General features: G+C 42.5%; 1 protein-coding gene across 8 annotated transcripts in view; it reads right to left on the bottom strand.

Annotated features, from left to right (window-relative positions):
- Positions 1–23,882, bottom strand: part of PCBP3 (poly(rC) binding protein 3) — a 237,492-nt gene extending 213,610 nt beyond the window's left edge. For all 8 annotated transcript variants that reach the window (XM_018052257.1, XM_018052252.1, XM_018052282.1 and 5 more), the window contains exon 1: positions 23,732–23,882. The gene's annotated coding sequence lies outside the window, so the exon portion shown is untranslated. The remainder of the gene's footprint in view (positions 1–23,731) is intronic.

The following is a 25,236-nucleotide window of genomic DNA, read 5'->3' as shown; positions in this document are numbered from 1 at the left end:
TATGGCCCTGGAATTTTGTTTGCTGGGAATTTTTAAATTACTAATTCAATTTCATTAGTGGTAATTTGTTTCTACATATTTTCTGTTTCTTTCTGGTTCCTTCTTGGGAGATTATACATTTCTAGAGATTTTTCCATTTCTTCTACATTATGCATTTTATTACCATATAGTTTTTTAAAGTAATCCCTTATAATTTTTTCTTATTTCCATGATACCAGTTGTAACCTCATTTTTGCTTCTGGTTTTATTTCAACCTTCTCTTTTTATTCTTGATGAGTTTGGTTAAAGGTTTATCAATTTTCTTTATCTTGTCAAAGAACCAGCTCTTAATTTCATTGATTTTTTCTATTCTTTTTCAAGTCTCTATTAAATTTATTTCTCCTCTGATTTTTAATGATTGCTTTCCTTCTACTTTGTACTTTGTTAGTTTTTTCTAGTTCCTTTAGGTGTAAGTTAGTTTGCTTATTTGAGAATTTTCATGTTTCCTGAGGTAGACCTGTACTGCTATATACTTCCCTCTAAGAATTGCTTTGGATGCATCCCATAGATCTTGGATCATTATGTTTTCATTTTCACTTGTCTCCCTGTATTTCCCGACTTCTTCCTTGACTTCGTAAGTGATTCATTATTTCAGTTCAGTTCAGTTGCTCAGTCATGTCCGACTCTTTGCGACCCCATGAACTGCAGCACACCAGGCCTCCCCATCTATCACCAACTCCCGGAGTCTACCCAAACCCATGTCCATCAAGTCGGTGATGCCATCCAACCATCTCAACCTCTGTCATCCCCTTCTCCTCCTGCCCTCAATCTTTCCCAGCATCAGGGTCTTTTCCAGTGAGTCAGCTCTTCACATGAGGTGGCCAAAGTATTGGAGTTTCAGCTTCAGCATCAGTCCTTCCAATGAATATTCAGGACTGATTTTCTTTAGGATGGACTGAATCTCTTTGCAGTCCAAGGGACTCTCAAGAGTCTTCTCCAATACCACAGTTCAAAAGCATCAATTCTTCGATGCTCAGTCTTCTTTATAGTCCAACTCTCACATCCATACATGACTACTGGAAAAATCATAGCCTTGACTAGACAGACCTTGGTTGGCAAAGTAATGTCTCTGCTTTTTAATATGCTGCCTAGGTTGGTCATAACTTTCCTTCCAAGGAGTAAGCGTCTTTTAATTTCATGGCTTCAGTCACCATCTGCAGGGATTTTGGAGCCCAGAAAAATAAAGGCAGCCACTGTTTCCACTGTTTCCCCATCTATTTCCCATGAAGTGATGGGACCGGATGCCATGATCTTCGTTTTCTGAATGTTGAGCTTTAAGCCAACTTTTTCACTCTCCTCTTTCACTTTCATCAAGAGGCTCTTTAGTTCTTCTTCACTTTCTGACATAAGGGTGGTGTCATCTGCATATCTGAGGTGATTGATATTTCTCCCAGCAATCTTGATTCCAGCTTGTGCTTCCTCCAGCCCAGCGTTTCTCATGATGTACTTTGCATGGAAGTTAAATAAGCAGGGTGACAATATACTGCCTTGATGTACTCCTTTTCCTATTTGGAACCAGTCTGTGGTTCCATGTTCAGTGCTAACTGTTGCTTCCTGACCTGCATACAGGTTTCTCAAGAGGCAGGTCAGGTGGTCTGGTATGCCCATCTGTTTCAGAATTTTCCACAGTTTATTGTGATCCACACAGTCAAAGGCTTTGGCATAGTCAATAAAGCAGAAATAGATGTTTTTCTGGAACTCTCTTGCTTTTTCCATGATCCAACGGATGTTGGCAATTTGATCTCTGGTTCCTCTGCCTTTTCTAAAACCAGCTTGAACGTCTGGAAGTTCATGGTTCACGTATTGCTGAAGCCTGGCTTGGAGTTAAGCATTACTTTACTAGTACGTGAGATGAGTGCAATTGTGCAGTAGTTTGAGCATTCTTTGACATTGCCTTTCTTTGGAATTGGAATGAAAACTGACCTTTTCCAGTCCTGTGGCCACTGCTGAGTTTTCCTAGTAGCATATTGTTTAACCTCCACATGTTTATGGGGTTTTTTTTGAAGCTTTTTGCCTTGTAGTTGATTTCTACTCTGATAGCTTTGTGATGGAAAAACATGCTTGATATGATTTCAGCTTTCTTAAACTTAATGAAACTTGTATTATGGCCTAGAATGTAATCTATCCTGGAGAATGTTCCATGTGCACTTGAAAAGAATATGTATTCTTCTAGGTGGATTGTTCTATGCATATATATTTATTAATTCCATTTAATCTAATGTCATTTAAGGCCTGTGTTTCTTTAGTAATTTTCTGTCTGGACAGTCTATCCATTGACACAAGTGGGGTGTTGAAGTTCCCTACTATTATTGTGTTACTGTTAATTTGTCCCTTTATGTCTCTCAGTATTTGCTTTATGTGTTTAGGTGCTCCTATTTTGAGTGCATATATATTTATAATTGTTATACCTTCTTTTTGGATTGATCCCATGGTTACTACATAATATCCTTCTTTGTCTCTTGTTACAGACTTTGTTTTAAAGTCCAATTTTTGTCTGATATAAATATTGCTACCCCAGCTTCCTTCTCATTTCCATTTCCATGGAATAGCTTTTACCATCCCCTCATTTTCAGTCTGTCTGTCTTTAGATCTGAAATGAGTCTCTCATAAGCAGCCTATGGATGGGTCTTGTTTCTATATCCATTCAGCCACCCTAAGTCTTCTGATTAGAACATTTAGATTACTTACACACAAAGTAATTATTGATAGGTATGTCCTTATTGCCATTTTGTTAGTTGTTCTGAGGTTGTTTTTCTAGTTCCTTTTTCTTCCTTTCTTCTTTTGCTCTCTTTCCTTGTGATTTGGTGAATATTTTCAGTGTTACCTTTGGATTCCTTTCTCTTTATGGATTATAAACTTATTAAAGATAATAATAATAGGTAATAGATAATTATAGATTATTATTTATTATAGATTTTTGTGGTTACTAGGAAGTTTATATTTACCTATACATATATGACTATTTTAAGTGACTTATCTCTTAAGTTCAAAGATACTTTAATAACCCTGTATTTTTACTCTTCTCTCTCTATGATTGCTGGATTTGATATAATATTTTACATCTTTTTGTTCTGTGTATCCCTTAAGTATTAATACTTATTTCATATATAGCCTATTTTGTTACTTTTGTCTTTTAATCTTCCTACCAGTTTTGTACATAGTAGATTTACAACCTTCACTGTGCTTTTGCCATTGCCAGTGAGACTTTTCCTTTTGTAATTTTCGTGTTTCTAGTTGTGGACTTTTCTTTTTCACTTAAAGAAGTCCTTTTAACATTTCTTGTTAAGCTGGTTTGAACTTGTTAAGATGGTGATGAACTCTGAGATTTTTGCTTGTCTATAACTTTTTTTTTAACCTCTCCGTGAAAATGAATGAAAGCCTTGTTAGGAAAAGTACTCTTAGTTGTAGGTTTTTCCCTTCCCCACTTGCTTCTGGCTTTAAGTTTCTACTGAAAAGTCAGCTGATAGACATATGGGCATTCCCTTGTACTTAACTTGTCACTTTTCCCTTGTTTCTTTTAATATTCTCTCTTTATCTTTAATTTCTGCCAATTACAATGTGTCTTGCTGTTATCCTTGCTTGGCTGATCCTGCCTGGGACTCTCTTTATTTCCTGGACCTGGATGCCTGGATGTCTGTTCTTTTTTTTCCCAAGTCAAGGAACTTTTAAGCTATTTTGTCTCTAAATAGGTTCTCTGCCTCTTTCTCTCTTCTCCTTCAGGGACTCCTAAAATGCGAATGTTACTATGTTTGATGCTGTCCCAGAAGTCTCTTAAACTGTCCTCACTTCTTTTTATTCCTTTTTCCATTAAGCATCAGTGATTTTCAATACTGTCTTCCAGGTTGCTCATCTATTCCTTTACATCATTTAATCAGCTGTTGATTCCTTCTAATGTATTTTTAATTTCTGTTATTGTAGTCCTCTGTTTGGTTGTTCCTTATATTTTCTAACTCTTTGCTAGAAACTTCTAACTTCTCACTCTGTTCATCCATTCTTCTCCCAAGTCCTTTGATTATCTTTATGATCATTATTTGAACTCTTTATTGGGTAGACTGCCTATCTCCATTTCACTTAGTTCTCCTTCTAGGGCTTTATCTTGGTCCTTCATTTGTAACATGTTCCTCTGTCTCCTCATTCTGCCTAATTCACTGTTTTTACATTTCCCAGCCTTGGAGATGTTTCCTTTTTAAGGAGACATCCTATGTGTCACAGAAGAAGACTCACTGTTGGTTACCAGAGCTATATGATCTAAGTTTGCCCACTATGTCCATTATACAGTCCTTCTGTTGTGGTGGATTGACTATTATGAGTGGTCTAGTAGGCATGGTGACCCACACAGTGGTTGGTTCCAGGCCCTGCCTAATGCAGAGGCTGTCAGTCACTGGTTGGTGGGGCCAGGTCACAAGGTAGCTGGCTGCAGATATCTGGTGGTTTCCAGGGCTAGTGCTGGCTCACTGGTGGACAGGGCCAGGTTCTGGGGTGTGTCTTATGAGGCAGGTGTTCCTAGATCTAGTGCCCATCTGCTGATGGATGGGTAAGGTAAGAATCCGGAAGTTCCTGGGGCTGGTGCCTGACCACTGGTGGGTGAAGCCAGGTCCTGGGGCTAGTGCTGGCCTTCTGACAGATAGTTCTGGGTCCTAGGATTTAGCTGCATGACCCAGGGGTCTCAGGGCAATTTTGGACCACTAGTTGGTGGGGTCAGTTCCTGACGCTGCTGGCTGCAGAGTACACAGTATCCTGAAGTTTGTGTAGGCCCTCTGGTGCCAAGGGCCAGATTCTAGGGCCAGATCCTAGGGCAGGTGGCTGAGAGCCTAAAGTGTCTGAGGTGGGTTCTGGCATGGGCAGTGGCCCAGTGGGTCCCAAGGCTGGTGCCAGCCTATTTGTGGGAGGGCTGAACCCTGCCATGGCAGTTGCAGGGCTGTGGTACTCCTGATGCTAGTGTCTGCCCTAAGACCCCTTGGAGGTGGTGCCTGCTGACTGGTGGGCAGAGCTGGGTCCAAGGTTCTCTGGTTATAGGGCCGGAGTCTAGTGCCAAACACTAGTGTGCCAGGCTGGGTCCTGGGTCCTCTGGTGGACATATTCAGGTATGACTGTGAGCTCAAGGGGTTTTAAGGCAGTCTGCTGCAATTGGGATGAGGCTATGTCCTCATCCAGCTATTTGCTTGACCTGAGGTATCTCCTGGTATCTAGAGGCTGGTGGGCATAGGCAGAGCTGGGCCCCAAGGCTAATAAGCTAGAGAAAGGATTCCAAAATGGTACTTGCCAGCACCAGTGTCTATGTGATAGAAGGTCCCCAAAATGGCTATCCCCTGTCTATGTCTCCAAGATGAGCTCCAGTTGCTTCCTGCCTCTCTGGGAGGCTCTCCAAGATAAGTCAGTCAGCTTGACCCAGGCTCCTCTCAAATTACTGCTTCTGTCCTGGGTCCCAGATCATATGAGATTTTGTGTGCACATTTTAAGAGCAGAGTGTCTATTTCCTACAGCCCTCTGGCTCTCCCAAAAGTTAGCTCCCTGACCTTCAAAAAGCCACACATTCTACAGGTTTATCTTCCTGATATAGGACCCCCAGGATGGAGAGCCCCACATGGCATTTGGACCTCTCATGCCTTGGAGAAAACCTCTGAAATTATTATTATTCTCCCATTTATGGGTCGCCCATCCAGGTGTATGGGTCTTGACTATAATGCAATAGTCCATCTAATTTCTTCTCTATATCTCTAGTAGTAGAAGATCTTTTCCAGTAGATTCCAGTCTTTCTCATAAATAGTTGCTTTGTAAGTAGTTGTAATTTTGGTGTGCCCATGAGGATTTGAGCTCAGGGTCTTCCTACCCCACCATCTTGGCTAAGTTTTCAAAACACATTATTTTAAAGTACACATGGAACATGATCCAGGAGAGACTAAATGTTACACTCAAAAAACAAATGTCAAAGTCATTTAAAGGAAAGAAATCAAAGTATGTTTTCTGATGGCAAGGGAAAGAAATTCAGACATCAAGAACACAAATATAAACATTCACAACTTTGTAATAATTAAACAACATATTTCTAAAGAAACATGGAATCAAAGAAGAAAGCACAGAGAAAATTAGAAAATATTTTGAGATAACTGAAAATGAAATCACAACATACGAAAACATTGATAGGCAGCAATTTATCTCGTCACTGATGAGATAAATCTGTAGCTGTGAATACCTATATTATAAAAGAATAAATATCTCAAATCAATAACCTTACCATTCATTCACCTTAAGAAATTAGAAAAGAACAAACTAAATACAAAGAAAGCAGAAGAAAGGAAAAAACAAGCATTAGCACAAAAATAAATGAAGAAATAGAAAACAATAGAGAACAAAAAACAATGAAACCAGAAGTTGATTCTATGAAAAGATCCAAAAAAACTTTATCCATATCCACATCCACAAGAAAAAGAGAAGGAACACTTAAATTACTAAAATCAAAAATGAAATTAAGAACTTTACGGAAATAAAAAGGATCATCAAGAAATACAATGAGCAATTGTTTGCCTAGATAACCTAGGTATAATGCCTGAATTCCTAGAAAGACAAAAATTACCAAAATTGATTCAACAAGAAATAACAAATCTGAATAGACCTAAGACAGGTAATGACTTTGATTTAGTAACTGAAAAACTTCCCACAAGGAAAAGTTCAGGACCAACTGCTGAAGAATTGATGCTTTTGAACTAAGGTGCTGGAGAAGACTCTTGAAGAGTCCCTTGGACAGCAAGGAAATCAAGCCAGTCAATCCTAAAGGAAATCAAACCTGAATATTCATTGGAAGGACTGACGCTGAAGATCCAATACTTTGGCCATGTGATGCAAAGAGTCGAGTCATTGGAAAAGACCCTGATGCTGGGAAAGACTGAGAGCAGGAGAAGGGGGTAACAAAGGATGAGATAGCTGACTTAATGGACATGAGTTTGAGCAAACTCCAGGAGGAAAATAGTGAAGGACAGGGAAGCCTGGCATGCTGCAGTCCATGGGATCGGAAAGAGTTGGACATGAATTAGCAACTGAACAATAACAAACTGACTTCAATAGTGAATTCTGCCAAACATTTAAGGAATTAACATCAGTCCTTCAAAGACTCTTCCAAAAAGTACAAAAGGACACTTCCCAATTCGTTCTATGAGACCAATATAATCCCAATATCAAAACCAAAGATATCACCAAGAAAAAAGAAAACTATGGGCCAATATGCCTAATGAATACAAATCCAGAAATCCTCCATAAAACACTAACAATCTAAATCTAGCAACATATAACAGGATTATCCACCATGACTAACTGGAATTTATCTAAGGAATGCAGGGTTCCTTCAACATGTGAACATCGGTCAATATAATGCACAACATTAAGAGGGACAAAACCACATGATCATCTCAATAGATTAGAGGAAGCATCTGACAGTAATAATCTTTTATGATTAAAAAAACAAAATAAAACTAGATGGAAACTTCCTCAACCTAAAAAAGGGCATTTACAAAAATCTTAAGCTAACAATATAATTAGTGGTGAAAGGCTGAAAGCTCTCCCCCTAAGATCAGGAAGAAGACAAGGGTTTCTGCCAAGACAATTCAACATTATACTAGGAGTTATAAGTAGGGCAATCACACAAGAAATAAAAATTCAGGGACTTTCCTGGTGATCCAGTAGCTAAGCTCCCAGTGCAGGGGGCCCAGGCTCGATCCCTGGTCAGGGAACAAGATCCCACATGCCACAACCAAGAGTTGATATGGCACAACCAAAGATCACACATGCTGCAACAAAGACGGAAGTTCCCAGGCACCTATGACTACGACCTAGCGCGGCCAAATAAATAAGCTACAGGGCATCCAAATTAGAAAGGAAGGCATAAAGTTAACTATATACACACAGAAAATGTTCAGAATCCACTAAAAAAAAAAAAAAACTATTACAGCTAATAAATTCCATGCTCGTGGATTAGAAGACTTACTACAGTCAAAATAGCAGTATTCCCAGACTGATCTACACATTCAGTGCAATCCCTACCAAAATTCCAGCTGCCTTTTATGCAAAAATTGACAAGCTAATCCTAAAAATCATGGAAATGCAAGGGATCAGGAATAACCAAAACAATCTTAAATAAGAACAACAAAGTTGGAGGACTCACACTTCCCAATTTCAAAACTTACCACAAAGTTCCAGTAATCGTGACTGTGTGGTTTTGGCATAAAGATAGATATACAGATGGATGGACTCAGACTGAGAGTCCAGAAATAAATCCATGTTCTATGGTCAACTGATTTTCGACAAAGCTGTTAAAAGACCATTCACTGAGGAAATAGTCTTTTCAACAAATGGTGCTCAGACAACTGGATAGACAGATACATACGCTACTCCCTCACATCATACATAAAAATTAACTCAAAATGTATCAAAAGTCTGAATTTAAGAGCTAACACTTTAGAATAAAACACAGGTGTAAATTTTTATAATCTGGGATTAGGCAATGCTGTCTTAAATATAACGCCTAAAGCACAAGCAACAAAAGAAAAAATAGCTAAATTAGACTTCATGAAAATGTGCATCAAAGGACACTATCATGAAAGTGAAAAGGCAACTCACAGTTGGAAATATTTACAAATCATGTATTTGATAAGGAATTGGTAAACAATATAGAAAGAATTTTTGTGCTAGCGCTAAGTCACTTCAGTTACGTCCAACTCTGTGCAACCCTATGGACTATAGCCCACCAGGCTCCTCTGTCCATGGGATTCTCCAGACAAGAATATTAGAGTGGGTTGCTATGCCCTCCCCCAGGGATCGAACCCACATCTCTTATGTCTCCTGCATTGGCAGGCAGGTTCTTTACAGCCCAGCAATAAAAAGACAATCCAACTTTAAAATGGCCAAAGGATCTAAACAGGAATTTCTCCAAAGATATACAAATGGCTGCTGCCACTGCTGCTGCTGTTGCTGCTGCTAAGTCGCTTTTGTCATGTGCGACTCTGTGCGACCCCATAGACTGCAACCCACCAGGCTCTGCCATTCCTGGGATTCTCCAGGCAAGAACACTGGGGTGGGTTCCCATTTCCTTCTCCAATGCATGAAAGTAAAGTGAAAGTGAAGTCGCTCAGTCGTGTCCGACTTTTCGCGACCCCATGGACTGCAGCCTACCAGGCTCCTCCGTCCATGGGATTTTCCAGGCAAGAGTACTGGAGTGGGGTGCCATTGCCTTCTCCCATACAAATGGCTATGAGCACACAAAAAAGAGCTCAAAAGCATCAGTTATCAGGGAAATACTAATCAATACCACAGTTAGACACCACTTCGTACCCACTAGGATGGCAATAATCAAAAAATTGAAAATAACCAGTGTTGGTGAAGATGTGGAAAAACTGGAACCATTATGCATGGCTGGTAGGATAAAATGGTACAGCGGCTTTGGAAAACAGTCTGGCAGTTACTGAAAAAGTTAAGAGTTATTATTTGACCCAGCAATTTCACTCCTAAGTATATAGTCAGAAGAAATGAAAACATGTTTTCATATAAAAATTTGTACACACAAAAAAATCTGCACATGACTGTCGACAGCACGTTATTCATAATAGACAAAAAATGCAAAAAAGCCAAATGTCTGCCTACTGATGAATGGATAAGCAAAATGCAATCTATCCATACGTACTAATCAGCCATGCTACAGTGGATCATGGAAGGACCTTGATATTATTCTAGTAAATGAAAGCAACTAGATACCAGAGGTCACATATTTATGACTCCACCCATATGAAAAGTACATATTAAGCAAAACCTTACAGACAGAAAGTAGATTAATGGTTGCCAAGTTCTGGGGGAAGGGAGGGATGGGGAGTGACTGTTAAGAGGTATGAGGGTTTGTTTTTTTCTTTAAGGTGATAAAAATGCTCTGAAATTAGGTATTGATGAAAGTTGTACAACTTTGTAAATACCAAAAACCACTGAATCTAAACTTTAAAAAGCTGAATTTTACACATGTAAAACATACCCCCCAAAAAAATTTAAAGTAAAGGAATTTTTTAAATAATAAAAGTGAAATCTAAGTACTTTTAGAAAAATCGGGAGTGTCTACTATCACATCTATTTCTGCTTTATTGACTATGCCAAAGCCTTTGACTGTGTAGATCACAATAAACTGGAAAATTCTTCAAGAGATGGGAATACCAGACAACCTGACCTGCCTCTTGAGAAACCTGTATGCAGGTCAGGAAGCAACAGTTAGAACTGGACATGGAACAACAGACTGGTTCCAAATAGGAAAAGGAGTACGTCAAGGCTGTATACTGTCACCCTGCTTATTTAACTTATATGCAGAGTACATCATGAGAAACACTGGGCTGGAAGAAGCACAGGCTGGAATCAAGATTGCCAGGAGAAATCTCAATAACCTCAGATATGCAGACGACACCACCCTTATGGCAGAAAGTGAAGAAGAACTAAAAAGCCTCTTGATGAAAGTGAAAGAGGAGAGTGAAAAGTTTGGCTTAAAGCTCAATGCTCAGAAAACTAAGATCATGGCATCTGGTCCCATCACTTCATGGGAAATAGATGGGGAAACAGTAGAAACAGTGTCAGACTTTATTTTGGGGGGCTCCAAAATCACTGCAGATGGTGACTGAAGCCATGAGATTAAAAGACGCTTACTCCTTGGAAGGAAAGTTATGACCAACCTAGATAATATATTCAAAAGCAGAGATATTACTTTGCCAACAAAGGTCCGTCTAGTCAAGGCTATGGTTTTTCCAATGGTCATGTACAGAAGTGAGAGTTGGACTGTGAAGAAAGCTGAGCGCCAAAGAATTGATGCTTTTGACTGTGGTGTTGGAGAAGACTCTTGAGAGTCCCTTGGACTGCAAGGAGATCCAACCAGCCCATCCTAAAGGAGATCAGCCCTGGGTGTTCTTTGGAAGGACTGATGCTAAAGCTAGAATGATGCTAAAGCTGAAACTCCAGTACTTTGGCCACCTCATGCGAAGAGTTGACTCATTGGAAAAGACTCTGATGCTGGGAGGGATTGGGGGCAGGAGGAAAAGGGGACAACAGAGGATGAGATGGCTGAATGGTATCACCGACTCCATGGACATAAGTTTGAGTGAACTCCGGGAATTGGTGATGGACAGGGAGGCCTGGCGTGCTGTGATTCATGGGGTTGCAAAGAGTCGGACACGGCTGAGCAACTGAACTGACTGACTGACTGACTGACTATCAGTTGATAAGCAAAAAGAATTCCACTTTTCTAAAGAAGGCTATTCAAGCAGAAGGGAAATGACCCCAAAATAAAGGTCAGAAATGTAAGAGAGCAATGAAAAGCAAAGAACAGATAAGTGAAAGAGAAAGTTGTTCAGTTGTGTCCAGCTCTTTTCGACCCCATGGACTGTATAGTATAGCAGGCCAGACTACTGGAATGGCTAGCCTTTCCCTTCTCCAGGGGATCTTCCCAACCCAGGGATTGAACCCATGTCTCCCACATTGCAGGCGGATTCTTTACCATCTGAGCCAGAAGGGAAGCCCAAGAATACTGGAATGGGTAGCCTATCCCTTCTCCAGCAGATCTTCCCAACCTACAAATCGAACCGGGGTCTCCTGCATTGCAGGCAGATTCTTTACCAACTGAGCTATCAAGATGAGTAAATCTAAATGAACATAGACAGTATGTTAAATATTAACACTGTTAATGTTACTTTGTTGAGTTTAAAAAGAGCATATAGAATTAAAATATACAGTTACAAGCACACATAAATCTGAAGGGGAGAATGGAGTTTAAGTATTCTAAGAAACTGCAATCTCTGGATGGCCCAAGAGAAAGGTATAAATGAATTATCTGGATGAGTTAATACCACGTTATCTAATTCACATGGTAACCACAAAAAGAAAATAGAATATAACCTCCAATACACTAGAGAGAGTGGAAAAGCAGAATGATTTTTCAAAATCATAATACTAGTTTCAAATAACACAAGAGAGAAAAATAAAAACCTAAAACATGGGACAAGAGTGACATATAATAGACCTGTAGATTTAAACTCAAATAGATTGTAATTACATTCAAAGTAAATCAGTTGAATGCTCCCATTAGAGGACAAAGATAATCAGATTGGATGAAAAAAATCTAACTGTATAACCTTTGCAAGAGATATATCTAAGGTACAAAAACATAGTAAGGCTGAAAATAAAATGATAAAAAACAAAGATTTCATGCAAATATGAGCCTAAAGAAATCTGATATAACCATAATAGTATCAGACACACTACAACAAAAAGGCAAAGATACATTACTAGAGATAAAGAGAACCACTCATAATAATTAAAGTCTGAATTCATCAGGAAGACATAACAATTTTAAATTTGCAGTCTCCTAATAATATGGTTTCAAAGTATATAAATAAAAGTTGACATAACTGCAAGAAGAAATAAGACAAATCCATAATCACAATGAAATTGTGTAATTATCTTAGTAACAGATATAACAACCAGACAAAAAGGCAGTCAGAAAACAGAAGATGTGAGTAATATGCTTATCGAGTTAGCTGAACAGGATATATAGAACACTGAACTGTTTTCAAGCACACAGGAACATTTGAGAAAACATATGGACCATATTCTACTATAAGGCACATCAGAAAATTTCAAAAGATTAAAATAAAGAGCGTGATCTCTGGGCAATGCAATTGTGATGGAAAAGAATAAAATAAGAAAATATGCAAATGTTTGGAAATTTTAAAATATACTTCTAAATGACTTACAAATCAAAGAAAGATATCTTAATGAAAATTATATTGCACTAGCTCAGGCTGCTATAACAAAATACCATAGACTGGGGGCTTAAACATAGACATTTACTTCTCAGTTCTGGAGGCTGGGAAGTCTGAGATCAAGGTGCTGACACGGTCATGTTCTGGTGAAGGCCCACTACCTCGCTTCCAGCTATCTGCTTTCTTGTTGTGACCTCACATGGCAAGGAAAGAGAGAAAGAGGGCAAGCTCTCTGGTCTCTTCCTATAAGGCACTAATCCTTTCATAATGACCTCACACTCATGACCTAATTTAAACCTAATCACCTTCTGAAGGCCCCATCTCCCAGTACCATGAATCTGGGGTTTGAGCTTCAGCAGGGGAATTTGAGGGAGGAACAATTTAGTGCATAGCATTTACTAAACAATGATGAAAATACCCCAAATCAAACTCTGTATGATGCAGCTGAAACATTTATAAGGAAATGTGTCACCTTAAATGTGCGCACTAGTAAAAGATAAAAGCTGCAAATGATAAAGTAAACATTCATCTCAAATTAGACAGTGAACAGCTACAGGAAAAGAAAATTACAGATCAATTTCATTCATAGACATGGACTCAAAATTTTCCCCTAAAACATTAGTAATCAGCATCTAATCAATAGATGATAATAATAGGCTAGTATGAACAAGTTTTGTTTATATTGTAGTCATCTGTGGGTGGTGGAATTAATTAAAGAATTTTATTCTGCTTTTGATGCTAATCACTATTTCATAAAATTTCTAAATAAGCACTCCTTATTTTATGAATTAGGAACAATATTTTTGAATTAATAATTAATACTTTTCTGATCTTTCATCTTTTTGAAGTCAACTAGTTAATGAATGATGAGAAGACAAGAACAAGAGCTCATTCAGAAGAGCCACTTCATCTGAGTAACCATTTCAACTACAAAACCTTCTTTTCAGTGTCTCTATTCGGTTGAAAACAAAGAAAGGGTGGATAGGAGTAGAAAAGGATTTGCAAAGATAGGGATGTGATAATAGCAATTCAAAGGCTTTTTGCCCAGACATTAAGGGAGCAATCTCATACACAAATGTGTCTATAAATAGAATACTGCACTTTAATGAATAATTTAAAAGCACTTTGCAAACAGGGTTAGGAAAACAGGAACCTAAATGCTCAAAAATCAATAGTTCTGTCCTATCCCCACGTGGTGAGTTACAGAAACAGATGCTTGAGTTGTACACTTTTTAAAGAACACTGGAAGCTATATGGTTAATATCGAAAAGCTTAAAAACCTCTACAAGTTTTGACATGAGAATTCTGCCTTTAGAAATCTCTTTCAGAATAATCAAGGATACACACAATGAGTTTTGTAAGGATACTTATCAAAGCATTATTCATTAAGGTAATATTATAAACGGCATCAATGCCCAGCTATATGAAAGTGGTTCAATAAATTGGGACACCCACTGGAATATTATGCAGTCATTCAAAATAATAACTTAGAAAAATATGATATGATGCAAAAAGTGTTCACTATCTACAAAGAAGAAAGTTGTTCATAAAACATATTATGGAATGAATCCCAACTTGAGGAAATGCATATCATATATTATATAAAAGTAGAAAAAATTGGCTATCCTTGCGTGGTAAGATTATAGATGATGTTGATTTTGTGCTTTATACTTTCCGCCTATTTCAATTCTTCTATAAATAGAAAAAGATTTTAATAATTAAAAAATTGTTTATCTCCAATAGATTCAAACAACTTTCATCAGCCTAAACCCACCTCCAGTGAGGTCACTGGGAGGTCAGTACAAATTTGGACCATTAGTCTTCTACAGCTGCATGACAAACTGAAACAAGGCCACAAGTCTGAACAGGCTTGACTGGGTCCTCTGCTTAGGGTCTCATAAGGCTGCAGTCATGATGTTGGCAAGATCATATTCTCATTTGCAGGCTTAACTGGGGAAGAATCTGCTTCCAAGCTCACTCAGGTTGTTGGTGGAAGCTGCTTCCTTGCTGTAAGACTGAGGGTCCCTACTTCCCATTGGTTGTCTCTGGAGGTGGCCCTCAGCTCCTAAAGGCCACCTTGCAGTTCCTGCTGTGTGGGCTTCTCCAACACAGGTGCTTACTCAAGCCAGCAGAGAGACTCTCTAAATCAGTTTCCGGGCTTCCCCGGTGGCTCAGTGGTAAAGAACCCACCTGCCAATGCAAGAGACACAGATTCAATCCCCGGGTTGGGAAGATCCCCTGGAGAAGTTAATGGCAACCCACTCCAGTATTCGTGCTTGGGAAATGAACAGAGGAGCCTGACAGGCTACAGTCCACGGGGTCACAAAGAGTAGGACATGACTTAGTGATTAAGCAACAACAACAGCAAATCAGTTTCTAGCAAGATAGAATTGCATAATGTAACGTAATAATGGAATTTGTGTACCATCACTTTTGCCTTATTCCATTAGTTAGAAGCAAGTCGCAGGTCCCACCTCAATGGGGACAGGGGTATTAAACAAGGTATGAATACTAGAAGGTGAGGACATGGTGAGCTCAGCTTCATTCACATAGTCTGCCCACTCTACCTAGCTTCCCACTGCAGAGCTCAGACAAAGGAGAGAAGCTTGCACTTGGATGTGAAGACTCTCCTGATCAACCAACCACTCATAAACACAACTGAACCCTGCCCTTTGCACCTCTGATGTAGGATAGTACTGTAAAAAGTGATAGGAATGTTCACGATGAGCCAGAGTTCACGTAGAGGATTTCAGCAGGTCCTGTGCCAGCCGTGAAGGATGATTAAGATTTTGATCAGGGGAAAAGGAATGAGAATGAGAGATATTTCCTCTGCAGTGAGGAGAGGTAGAGAGGCAGGAACTCCCAAGATGGGTTCTGGAGAAAGTGAGCAGGATGGTTTGTTCACAAGAAATCTAACTGACCCCTTGATAGACAACATACATGGAAAAACTTCAAACAAGACCTAGAGAGGAACACAGTTTTAATTTTGGCTTATTTGGCAGCACAATTAGCTTCCACAGTGTGGTTAAATATTACTAATATTTACCAGTCTCCAGTTAAAAGCCTCTTGATGAAAGTGAAAGAGGAGAGTGAAAAAGTTGGCTTAAAGCTCAACATTCAGAAAACGAAGATCATGGCATCTGGTCCCATCACTTCATGGGAAATAGATGGGGAAACAGTAGAAACAGTATCAGACTTTATTTTTTGGGCTCCAAAATCACTGCAGATAGTGATTGCAGCCATGAAATTAAAAGACGCTTACTCCTTGAAAGAAAAGTTATGATCAACCTAGATAGCATATTCAAAAGCAGAGACATTACTTTGCCGACTAAGGTCTGTCTAGTCAAGGCTATGGTTTTTCCTGTGGTCATGTATGGATGTGAGAGTTGGACTGTGAAGAAGGCTGAGCACCCAAGAATTGATGCTTTTGAACTGTGCTGTTGGAGAAGACTCTTGAGAGTCCCTTGGACTGCCAGGAGATCCAACCAGTCCATTCTGAAGGAGATCAGCCCTGGGATTTCTTTGGAAGGAATGATGCTAAAGCTGAAACTCCAGTACTTTGGCCACCTCATGCGAAGAGTTGACTCATTGGAAAAGACTCTGATGCTGGGAGGGATTGGGGGCAGGAGGAGAAGGGGACGACCAAGGATGAGATGGCTGGATGGCATCACTGACTCGATGGACGTGAGTCTGAGTGAACTCTGGGAGATGGTGATGAACAGGGAGGCCTGGCGTGCTGCGATTCATGGGGTTGCAAAGAGTCGGACACGACTGAGCGACTGAACTGAACTGAACTGAGTTGTTCTAAACTTCCAGAACATGGAAGACTCCACCTTCCTACTCCATCTGAAACTAGGCATAACCAGAATGACTCCCTCCAGCCAAAAATATGTGAACAGAACGGACCAGCTTCTAAAGTGATTAACTGCAAGTGTCTCCATGTCCTAAAAGGGTCCACATCTAGAACATTTAGGAAGCAGTTCTGCCAAACTTCCAAGGAACAAACATCTCTCCCTTTCAGAAATTATTGCAGAGATGATGAAGCATCATCTTGATACCAAATCTGATTAAGAGCAATATAAGTAAAGATTATTAGTCAATACGTCTTATGAAATATATACCAAAATCAAAAGTGAAAGATTACATACTTGGATCCAATAATAATTTTTAAATGTAGTATATCATGACAAAGTAGAGTTGATCCCAAGAAACCAATGATGCTTTAAAATTTAAAATATTAATGATGATTTAAAATATTAAAATATTTTACCTCAGAGTTCAAGGAAGAAAATACGTAAAATTATAAAATAGGTAAAGACACCATCTGATAAAATTAAAAATCTATAAATGATTTTTTTTAATATTTACTAGGTAAGACCATCCTTACCCTAATAAAAGGAATCTACCAGTACACAACAAACTTCATATTTAACAGTTTGAAAACATTGCCTTTAAAGTGAAAAACAATATTAGGATAGCCTTACCACAATTTCTATGCAACTTTGTTTAGTGGTCCAAACAAAGGGAATAAGACAAAAAAATAAAATAAAATAAAAGATTTAAGGACTAGGAAGGAAGAAATGAAATTACAACTATTTACACAGAGAAATTCGAAACAGATCCACACATTTGTGAGGTCTGGTATGTCTCAAAGATAGTACTGCAAATCACTGGGGAAAGAACAGTACTCAATAAACAGTACTGGCAGAAGGGAAAAAAAATCAAAAATCATATCTCTACCTCCTGCTTCATACAAAAATAAGTTCAAAGTAGAATATAAGGAGGAAATATTTTTTAAAAATCTTTAAGAGGAGGATATCTTATAACCATGAGGTAACAAACAATTTCTTAAATAAGACTTAATAACCACAAACAGTAAGGAAAAGATTAATAAATTTGACAACATCAAAATTAAACATCTGTTCATCAAAACAGCATTTTAAAAAGGATAAAAAATAGGACACAAATAGAATCCAAATATATAAAGAACTTCAAAAAAGCTATAAAAAGGATAACCCAGGCACAGAAACAGACAAGCAATATAAGAATATAATTTATAGACTTGAAAACTCAGGGAGCCAATAAGTGGGTTAAAAAATCCTCAAACTCACTAGTAATCAAGGAAATAGAAATTAAAACAGTGAGATGTTTCATATCTACTCAACTGACAACAATTAAACATCTGAATTACAAAGGATCAGCAAGGAAATAGGAGAAGGCAGTGGCACCCCACTCCAGTACTCTTGCCTGGAAAATCCCATGGGCGGAGGAGCCTGGTGGGCTGCAGTCCACGGGGTCGCTAAGAGTCGGACACAACTGTGTGACTTCACTTTCACTTTTCACTTTCATGCATTGGAGAAGAAAATGGCAACCCACTCCAGTGTTCTTGCCAGGAGAATCCCAGGGACAGGGGAGCCTGGTGGGCTGCCGTCTATGGGGTAGCACAGAGTCGGACATGACTGAAGTGACTTAGCAGTAGCAGCAGCAGCAGCAAGGAAATGAAGAAACAAACCTTTGCGACATTGTTTGCAACAGCTTCACAGTTGGAACTGGGCCTACCCTATGATCCTACAATCCCCACAATATCATGCATAGATAGATGTATACCTGATCCACTCTCCCCTGTGTTCCCAGCACAGGGAAAAGCGGACCAGTGGGACATGGCAACTAGCAGGGGTGGAGGCTGAGCAGGATGCTTGGAGGAAAACTTCAGCTGAGACTCAAGCCAGCTAACGTAATGTCAGAAACCAGTCTTGCCAGGAAATGACACTGGGGACCAGAACCCTGCTAACTTAGAGCAGTATAGTATAGTATAGTGAAGTCGCTCAGTCGTGTCCGACTCTTTGCTACCCCGTGGACTGTAGCCCACCAGGCTCCTCCGTCCATGGAATTCTCCAGGCAAGAATGCTGGAGTGGGTTGCCATTTTCTTCTCCAGGGGATCTTCCTGACCCAGGGATCGAACCCAGGTCTCCCGCATTGCGGGCAGACGCTTTAACCTCTGAGCCACCAGGGAAGCCCTTAGGGCAACTTAGGGCAACCTCCTCCTAAATAGCAACTGGATCTGTTTATCTTCTACAGCCAAACTGACAAGGTTACTTCCTCTTTAAATTTCCCCAGCTGAAACTTTCTAGAGCAGAGTCCCAACTCAGTTTCTTGCAGCCGCTCTAAAAAATTTTCCATTGAATCTAATGGTTTAACATAACACAAATTAATTATCTTATAGTGCAGGAGGTCAGAAGTCAGTCTACAGCTATACCACCCTAAAGGCACCCAATCTCAGCTGATCTCGGAAGTTAAGCAGGGTCAGGCCCGGTTAGTGCTTGGATGGGAGGACGTCAGACACAGGTCTCAATGGGCTAGAATCAAGGTGTCAGCCCAGTTGTGTTCCTTTCTGGAGGTTTGACTGGAGAACCAATTTTCTCAGCTTTTCCAGAGTCTGGAGGCTGCCTGTATTCCTTAGTTCATGATACCTTTCATCTCCAAAACCAGCAGTGAAGGATAGAGTCTTCCTCACTTCACAGCACTCTGACACTGACTTTTCCGCATCTCTCTTCCATATTTAATGACCCTTGTGACAATTTTAGGCCCACTTGGGCAATTCAGGATAATTTCTTTGTTTTAAAGTCAACTGACTAACAACCTTCATTCTAACTGCTACCTTAAATCCTCTTTGACACAACATATTCACAGCTTCTGGAGCTCAGGATGCAAACAGCTTTGGGAGGCCATTATTCTGCATACTATATCTCTCCTCAACTTCTCCTCCCCCTACAATACCTCTAGCAGAGTCCCAACCTTTTCACAACATCCCCCATACCTCCAGCCTCAGCACCACCATACTCCCTGTCCTCCAATGACAACAACTTTCTGGTCTTTTGTAATCAGTGTATACCTATCTATGCCCAAATATTACAACCCAAACTCCAGGGCTCAGCCCAGAAGTCAGCTCCTCTCTGAAGCCTTTGATTCCCAGTGCAAATGAATCACACACCAACCCAGCTTTCTGTGTACCCCAGTTGCAGCACTGAGTGTGTCCCCTGTAATCATCTGTTTTCATGTCCTGTCCTCAGTTCAAAGTGCTGAGTCTTTCACAGAAAACTCTGTCTCATTTTCCTGTGGGTTCCCAGATCATAGCACAGGGCCTGGCAAACAGCAGCCCTCAGAGAGGATTTCTGAAATTTGGAGGAGGCAGAAGGAAGCTGCCTTCAGTCTCCCTCAACAAACCAGATGTCAAAGAGTAACTGGGGTTACATGTACAGCTGACAGGGCCAAAGAACTAGTTCAGATGTTCATAACAAAAAACACCTCAACAATCCACTGCTTTGTTTGATGCACAATTTACTATCATGCGGAAGAATCTCTGTACAAGTGACACTCATTATTTTTTACTGCTAACCTGTTCTAAACAGACAAAATTCACCTCAAGATAAAGGATTTCTCTAAAATTACATACAAAGATGTACTCAAAACTCTAGACAAGAGAGTAGATATTGTTCCAGTACAACAGGAATGCTTGGCAATTGCCCAACAGCCCCACCACATTCTCAGAGGGCTCCAGCCCCTCTCCAGGAAGACTGGGAAGCACGATGCCAATGAGGCTGAAGGATGTTACAGTCAACTCTGTTTGTTGTTGTTTAGTCACTAAGTCATGTCTGACTCTTTTGTTACCCCGTGGACTGTAGCCCACCAGGCTCCTCTGTCCATGGGATTTTCCAGGCAAGAATACTGGAGTGGGTTGCCATTTCCTTCTCCAGGGGATCTTCTAGACCCAGGGACTAAGCCTGCATCTCCTGCATTGCAGAAGGATTCTTTATCATTGAACCACCAGGGAAATCCCAACTCTGTTTAGGGAAAAGCAAAGCACCTCTATGTACAAATATACATGTATATTTTAGTGAAGAGTACATTTTTAAACAGGGTGTTAGTTAAGCAAACAGGGTCTCACTTAATTTCAATGGCTTTTTAGTTGATGTCCATGCTGTAGGAGGAAAATTCTCACCTGGGGTGAAGGGGACTAACCAAAACATAGGTTGAATCAGCACAATTATCAACATTTTAGAAAAAGAGATGTTAATATGCCTTAAGTTTTTAAAAGGCATACTTCCATTCAGGTCCAATAGGATTCCTTTGTTCAACTCTTCTTTAGCAGTGTGAATCCTGAAATTCATTTTAAAACTCCAAAACCACACTCACACTGGAAAGGAAATTTGAGACCAAAAAAAAAAAGAAAACCCAGAAATAAACGGGCTAGTATTCAGCACCATGGACAGTGGGGCTGGGCGCTTTTAAGAGTCTCTGTAGCCAGACGTGACAGCTAACACGAGAGCCCTCCTGAAATCTACAGTATTCATTCTAATGTTTAACTTGGGATTGATTACAATACACGAGCAGGTATTTTTCTTTGTTACGGCCTAAAGGACAGCCTTTTTTTACCAAAGGGGATGCACAACTTTTATCTACCAAAATCTGCTTTGTGACCACGTTTACAATAAAGCCCTGAGATTTCTGTGAACATAGGAATAACCTTGCCATTGACTCATGACTACAGGTCCAGGAAGTGAAACTGCTGGAATAGAAACAGTGTCCAACCTTGAATGGCTAGACTGTTTCAAGGACCTTGGGAGACTTCTGCAAATATAAACACTGCATGCTCTTTTAAACATGGAACAAAATAAATCCATATGGTAAAATTTTCTCATAAATACCTTTAAAATGTAATCATAAATCTGTGTATTTTCTCCAACTCTGAGTATTAATAAAGATATCTGGAAAAGTGATGTTGTAAAGTCCAACATTGCCACTAATTACCACCACCTGTGGCAATATCAGTCACAAAGCCCTGATTTCTACGCAGGATATCTAATCTTTTCAGCTAAAAAACAAAACAAAAACTCCTTTTACCAGCAAACCTTTTTTCAAAACCTTATAATATTGAGTATTAGCTAAGAAAACTCATGCTATGCTTAGTCACTCAGTCGTGTCCGACTCTTTGAGACCCCATGGACTGTAGCCCACCAGGCTCCTCTGTCCATGGGTATTCTCCAGGCAAGAATACTAGGGTGGGTTGCCATGCATAAAGTTATATAAATCCTAACACACTTGTAATGAACTTGCACTGTGTAAATAACAGCATCTACAAACAAGAGAACATTAGTGCTCAGAAGTGACTAATGTCAATCAATGACTGCACTTGTATTTGAAGACCCGTTGATCTGGGTGGATCTCCAGGTCTGAACACACCACTCACAACTACTCCAGTTCCTCTGATGTAAAGATCAATGAGATTTTTTCAGATTCTGCCAGCAACCCCTCCAGAGTGTCACTGTTCTACAGTCTCTGGGCCAAAATGCACATCTCTGAGACATTTTATGATGATATGAGTTGTTCCTGTGTGCAAGAGGACTGGAAGTCAGTTTTCTTCAATAGGAAAGTACCTTTGCACACTTCCTTTGGTTCCCAATTGTAAAGACAAGTTAAAGAACAGAAACGGGGCAACAGCTCACCCCTGATAGCAAATTAAATTCTGGAAGGATGAGGGCAACCTGTGCCAGAGGAATGGTGTGAACTGCATGGTCTGTTTATTACCCAGTCTAGTCTGTAAACGTCTCTCATCAAGGCCTTGCTGCCTTAGGATTCCTTTTGGTCAATTACACATCAGAAATCCTCATCATCCCAGAGTGCCCTTAGCCCACATGCAGAGCCAAAGAGACCCCGAAGTCCGTGTTGCCTCAAAAGAAGGTGGAGAAAGATAATCAACCTCAGGCACAAGGTTTAAGACCCGGCTTTTCTTAACTTTCAAATTTGTTAGGCAAGTGCTTCGGAGTACTAAGCAAAAAAGTAGAAGCAGAGAAACACACACACACACACTCTCAGTAAACAATACTTCCAGAGTGAAACATTTATGGGAACAATAAGAACACTTTTGGACCCACCCCCAAATAAAAGAAGAACATACAGCAACCAGAAGAGGGGGGCCGCATCGCCGTTGGTGCCCTGCTCCAGGCTCTGACACGGGTCACGGAGGGAGGCAGATGCGAGTCGAGGCGGCAGATGCTGGGCGTGTGAGCGAAGGGGACACAAAGGGCACCCGCGGATCCCCTCTCTCGGTCCCGGCGCCGCCCCGAGCTCCCCGCTCCCCTTCCCTCCCCTGGGCCCGCCGCCCCAAGCCCAGCGCCAACCATGCGCTTTCCCTCACATCTTTCCTCGGTCAGACGCGAGGAAACTTATACCGTTTTGAAATCTGAGCCTCCTGAAGTCCAGAGCAGACCTGCGGCGGACACCGGCTGACAGGCCAGCCTGAACCCCGCGATCCTTGTTTACAACTTCTGATCGCGGAAGGCGGCCCAGGCGGGGTCCGCGCTTCGCCGAAGCCGCGCTGTCACTTCACTCAGAAACCCTCCTGACGCCCAGTTTCCGTCCGGATCCGCTATCCCGTGAGCTCGCAGCGCGGCCCGGGCGCCAACTCGAGGAGGGGGCGCCGCCGGGTCCTCTGGGACCGCCCCGCCCCGCCCCGCCTCCGGCCCCGCCCCGCCCGGCCCGCGACCCCGCGGCAGCCCAACTTGGTCCCGGCCCCACGGGGGTCCGCCGAGCTCTCCGCGGAGCTCGGTCTGGTGGAAACCTGCGCCCCCTGCCCGGCCCGAACCCCGAACCCGGTCACGGGTTCCCGACCCCTGGTTCGACCTCGATCTCGGCTCAATCTCGACCCCAGTTAGGGGTCTGGGGCCCCGATTGGAACCACGATCCCCCGCGCTGATCCAGGCCAGGACTCCGACCCCCTACCCCTGATTCTTGTTCCCGATCCCTGGTTACGATCCCGGCTCGACCCTGGCCGGTACCCCTACCCTCGACCCCCGACCCCGGCCCCGGACTTCAGCCGATTCCCCACCCCGGATCCCCCGCCCTGCCCGCTATCACTCACCTGTCCCGCGGCAGAGGGCGTGCCCGCGGGCCGGCCCACGGGAGGGCGGCCGGGGCGGGGCTGGGGGTGAGGACTGAAGATCCCGGTGGTGCCTGAGCCTGAGGCGACCAAGCCTGAAGCGACTGAGGCGACTGAGGCGGCAGTAGCTGCTCCTGGCGCTTCTGGCGAGGCACTGCGCGCGGCGTGGGCCCGCCCCCTCTGAGTCGCTGACCAATCCTGCTCCGCGCGCCGCCGCTGGCCCCGCCCCGTCGAGGAGCAGGTCCTCGAGAAAGCGGGCCCCGCGGACCAATCGAACAGCGGAAAGGCGACGAGTACAGCCAATCGGAGCTCAGGAAGCTCCGCAGAAAGAAACCAATTAGCGTGGCCGGGGCAGGGCGGGGCCATGGGAGGATCACCGTGGGGGCGGGGCCAGATCCGGGCGGAGCCCAATGCGGGGAGGGAGACGTCAATGCCAAGGGGCGGGGCCTAGAGCTGGCAGGTCCACCCACCGGGGCGGTGACGAGGGAGAGGCACGGGGGCGAGTCCACTGATTGGGTGGGGTGGGGAGGGCCCCAGAACCGGGCGAGGAGGAGGGGAGTTGTGCAAGGTAGGTTGAGACCATCAATGGGGAGGAGGCGGACTACTGGGTGGGGGCGTGGCCTGGGGCGGGTCCCGGGACCGTAGAAGTAGGAGCAGGGGGAGGAGTGTACAGGTGGGGGCGGAGGGAAAGGGCGGGTCCCTGCAGGGACAGGGGCGGGGCCTGGACGGTCTGAGATGCCTGTCCCCTGCACCCGCCAGGGCGCGCCTGCCCTCGCTCCGCCCAGGGCGCAGGGTCCTGCGTTGGTGGCGAAAGCGGGACTGCGCCCCGCCATCCCCCCGCCTGACACGAGTCAGACCCCCACTGTCCCGGTGCCCTGCCTGGTGCCCCTTGTCCCGCTCTGCCGAATCCCGAGTCTGGCCGCACATGTCCGCCTACCCGCCTAGCAGACCCAGGACGCGGTGCGCTTGCACATGTATGTTCTCAGGGGCCTGGTCAGCACACCTGTCCGCAGGTGACAGGAGGGGGCTGTGGATGTCTCAGGTGTTTTTGTCCCGTTACCCTTTTTTCTGTCCCTCCTGAACTGCGTTCTGCTTTACTTTGTTTCTATTGCGGTCATTCGAGGCACTGAACCCCAGTGTCCCATCCCTGCTTTACGGCTATTCTTAGCAGAGGATTATTTCTTGCAGCCCACCCACTAAAGACTAGAGCCAGGTCACAGGTACTGTTGCCGGTGATGCCGCCCTTGACGGGGCAGGGGAGCCAGCAGGGTTCTGGGACGTTGCCCTCCCCCAGAACCCCTGTCCAGAGCTGGACCCCCTCCTCGGATCCATGAGGGGATGCCCCTCAGCCCAGCCCAGCCTCCTTAGGCCTTGTAGAAGTGGAGGGGTCAACCAGAAGGCCAGATACCTCCAGGACGGAAGGACTTCTGAACCCAGGTCCCAGCAGCTCAGGCCATCACGCCTGGGCTTGGGGATTAGCCTGGGAA

Source organism: Capra hircus, chromosome 1, assembly GCF_001704415.2.
Source record: "Capra hircus breed San Clemente chromosome 1, ASM170441v1, whole genome shotgun sequence".
Lineage (NCBI taxonomy): Eukaryota > Metazoa > Chordata > Mammalia > Artiodactyla > Bovidae > Capra > Capra hircus.
The sequence above is the reverse complement of the archived record's forward strand: the minus strand, read 5'-3'. Positions and strand labels throughout refer to the sequence as shown.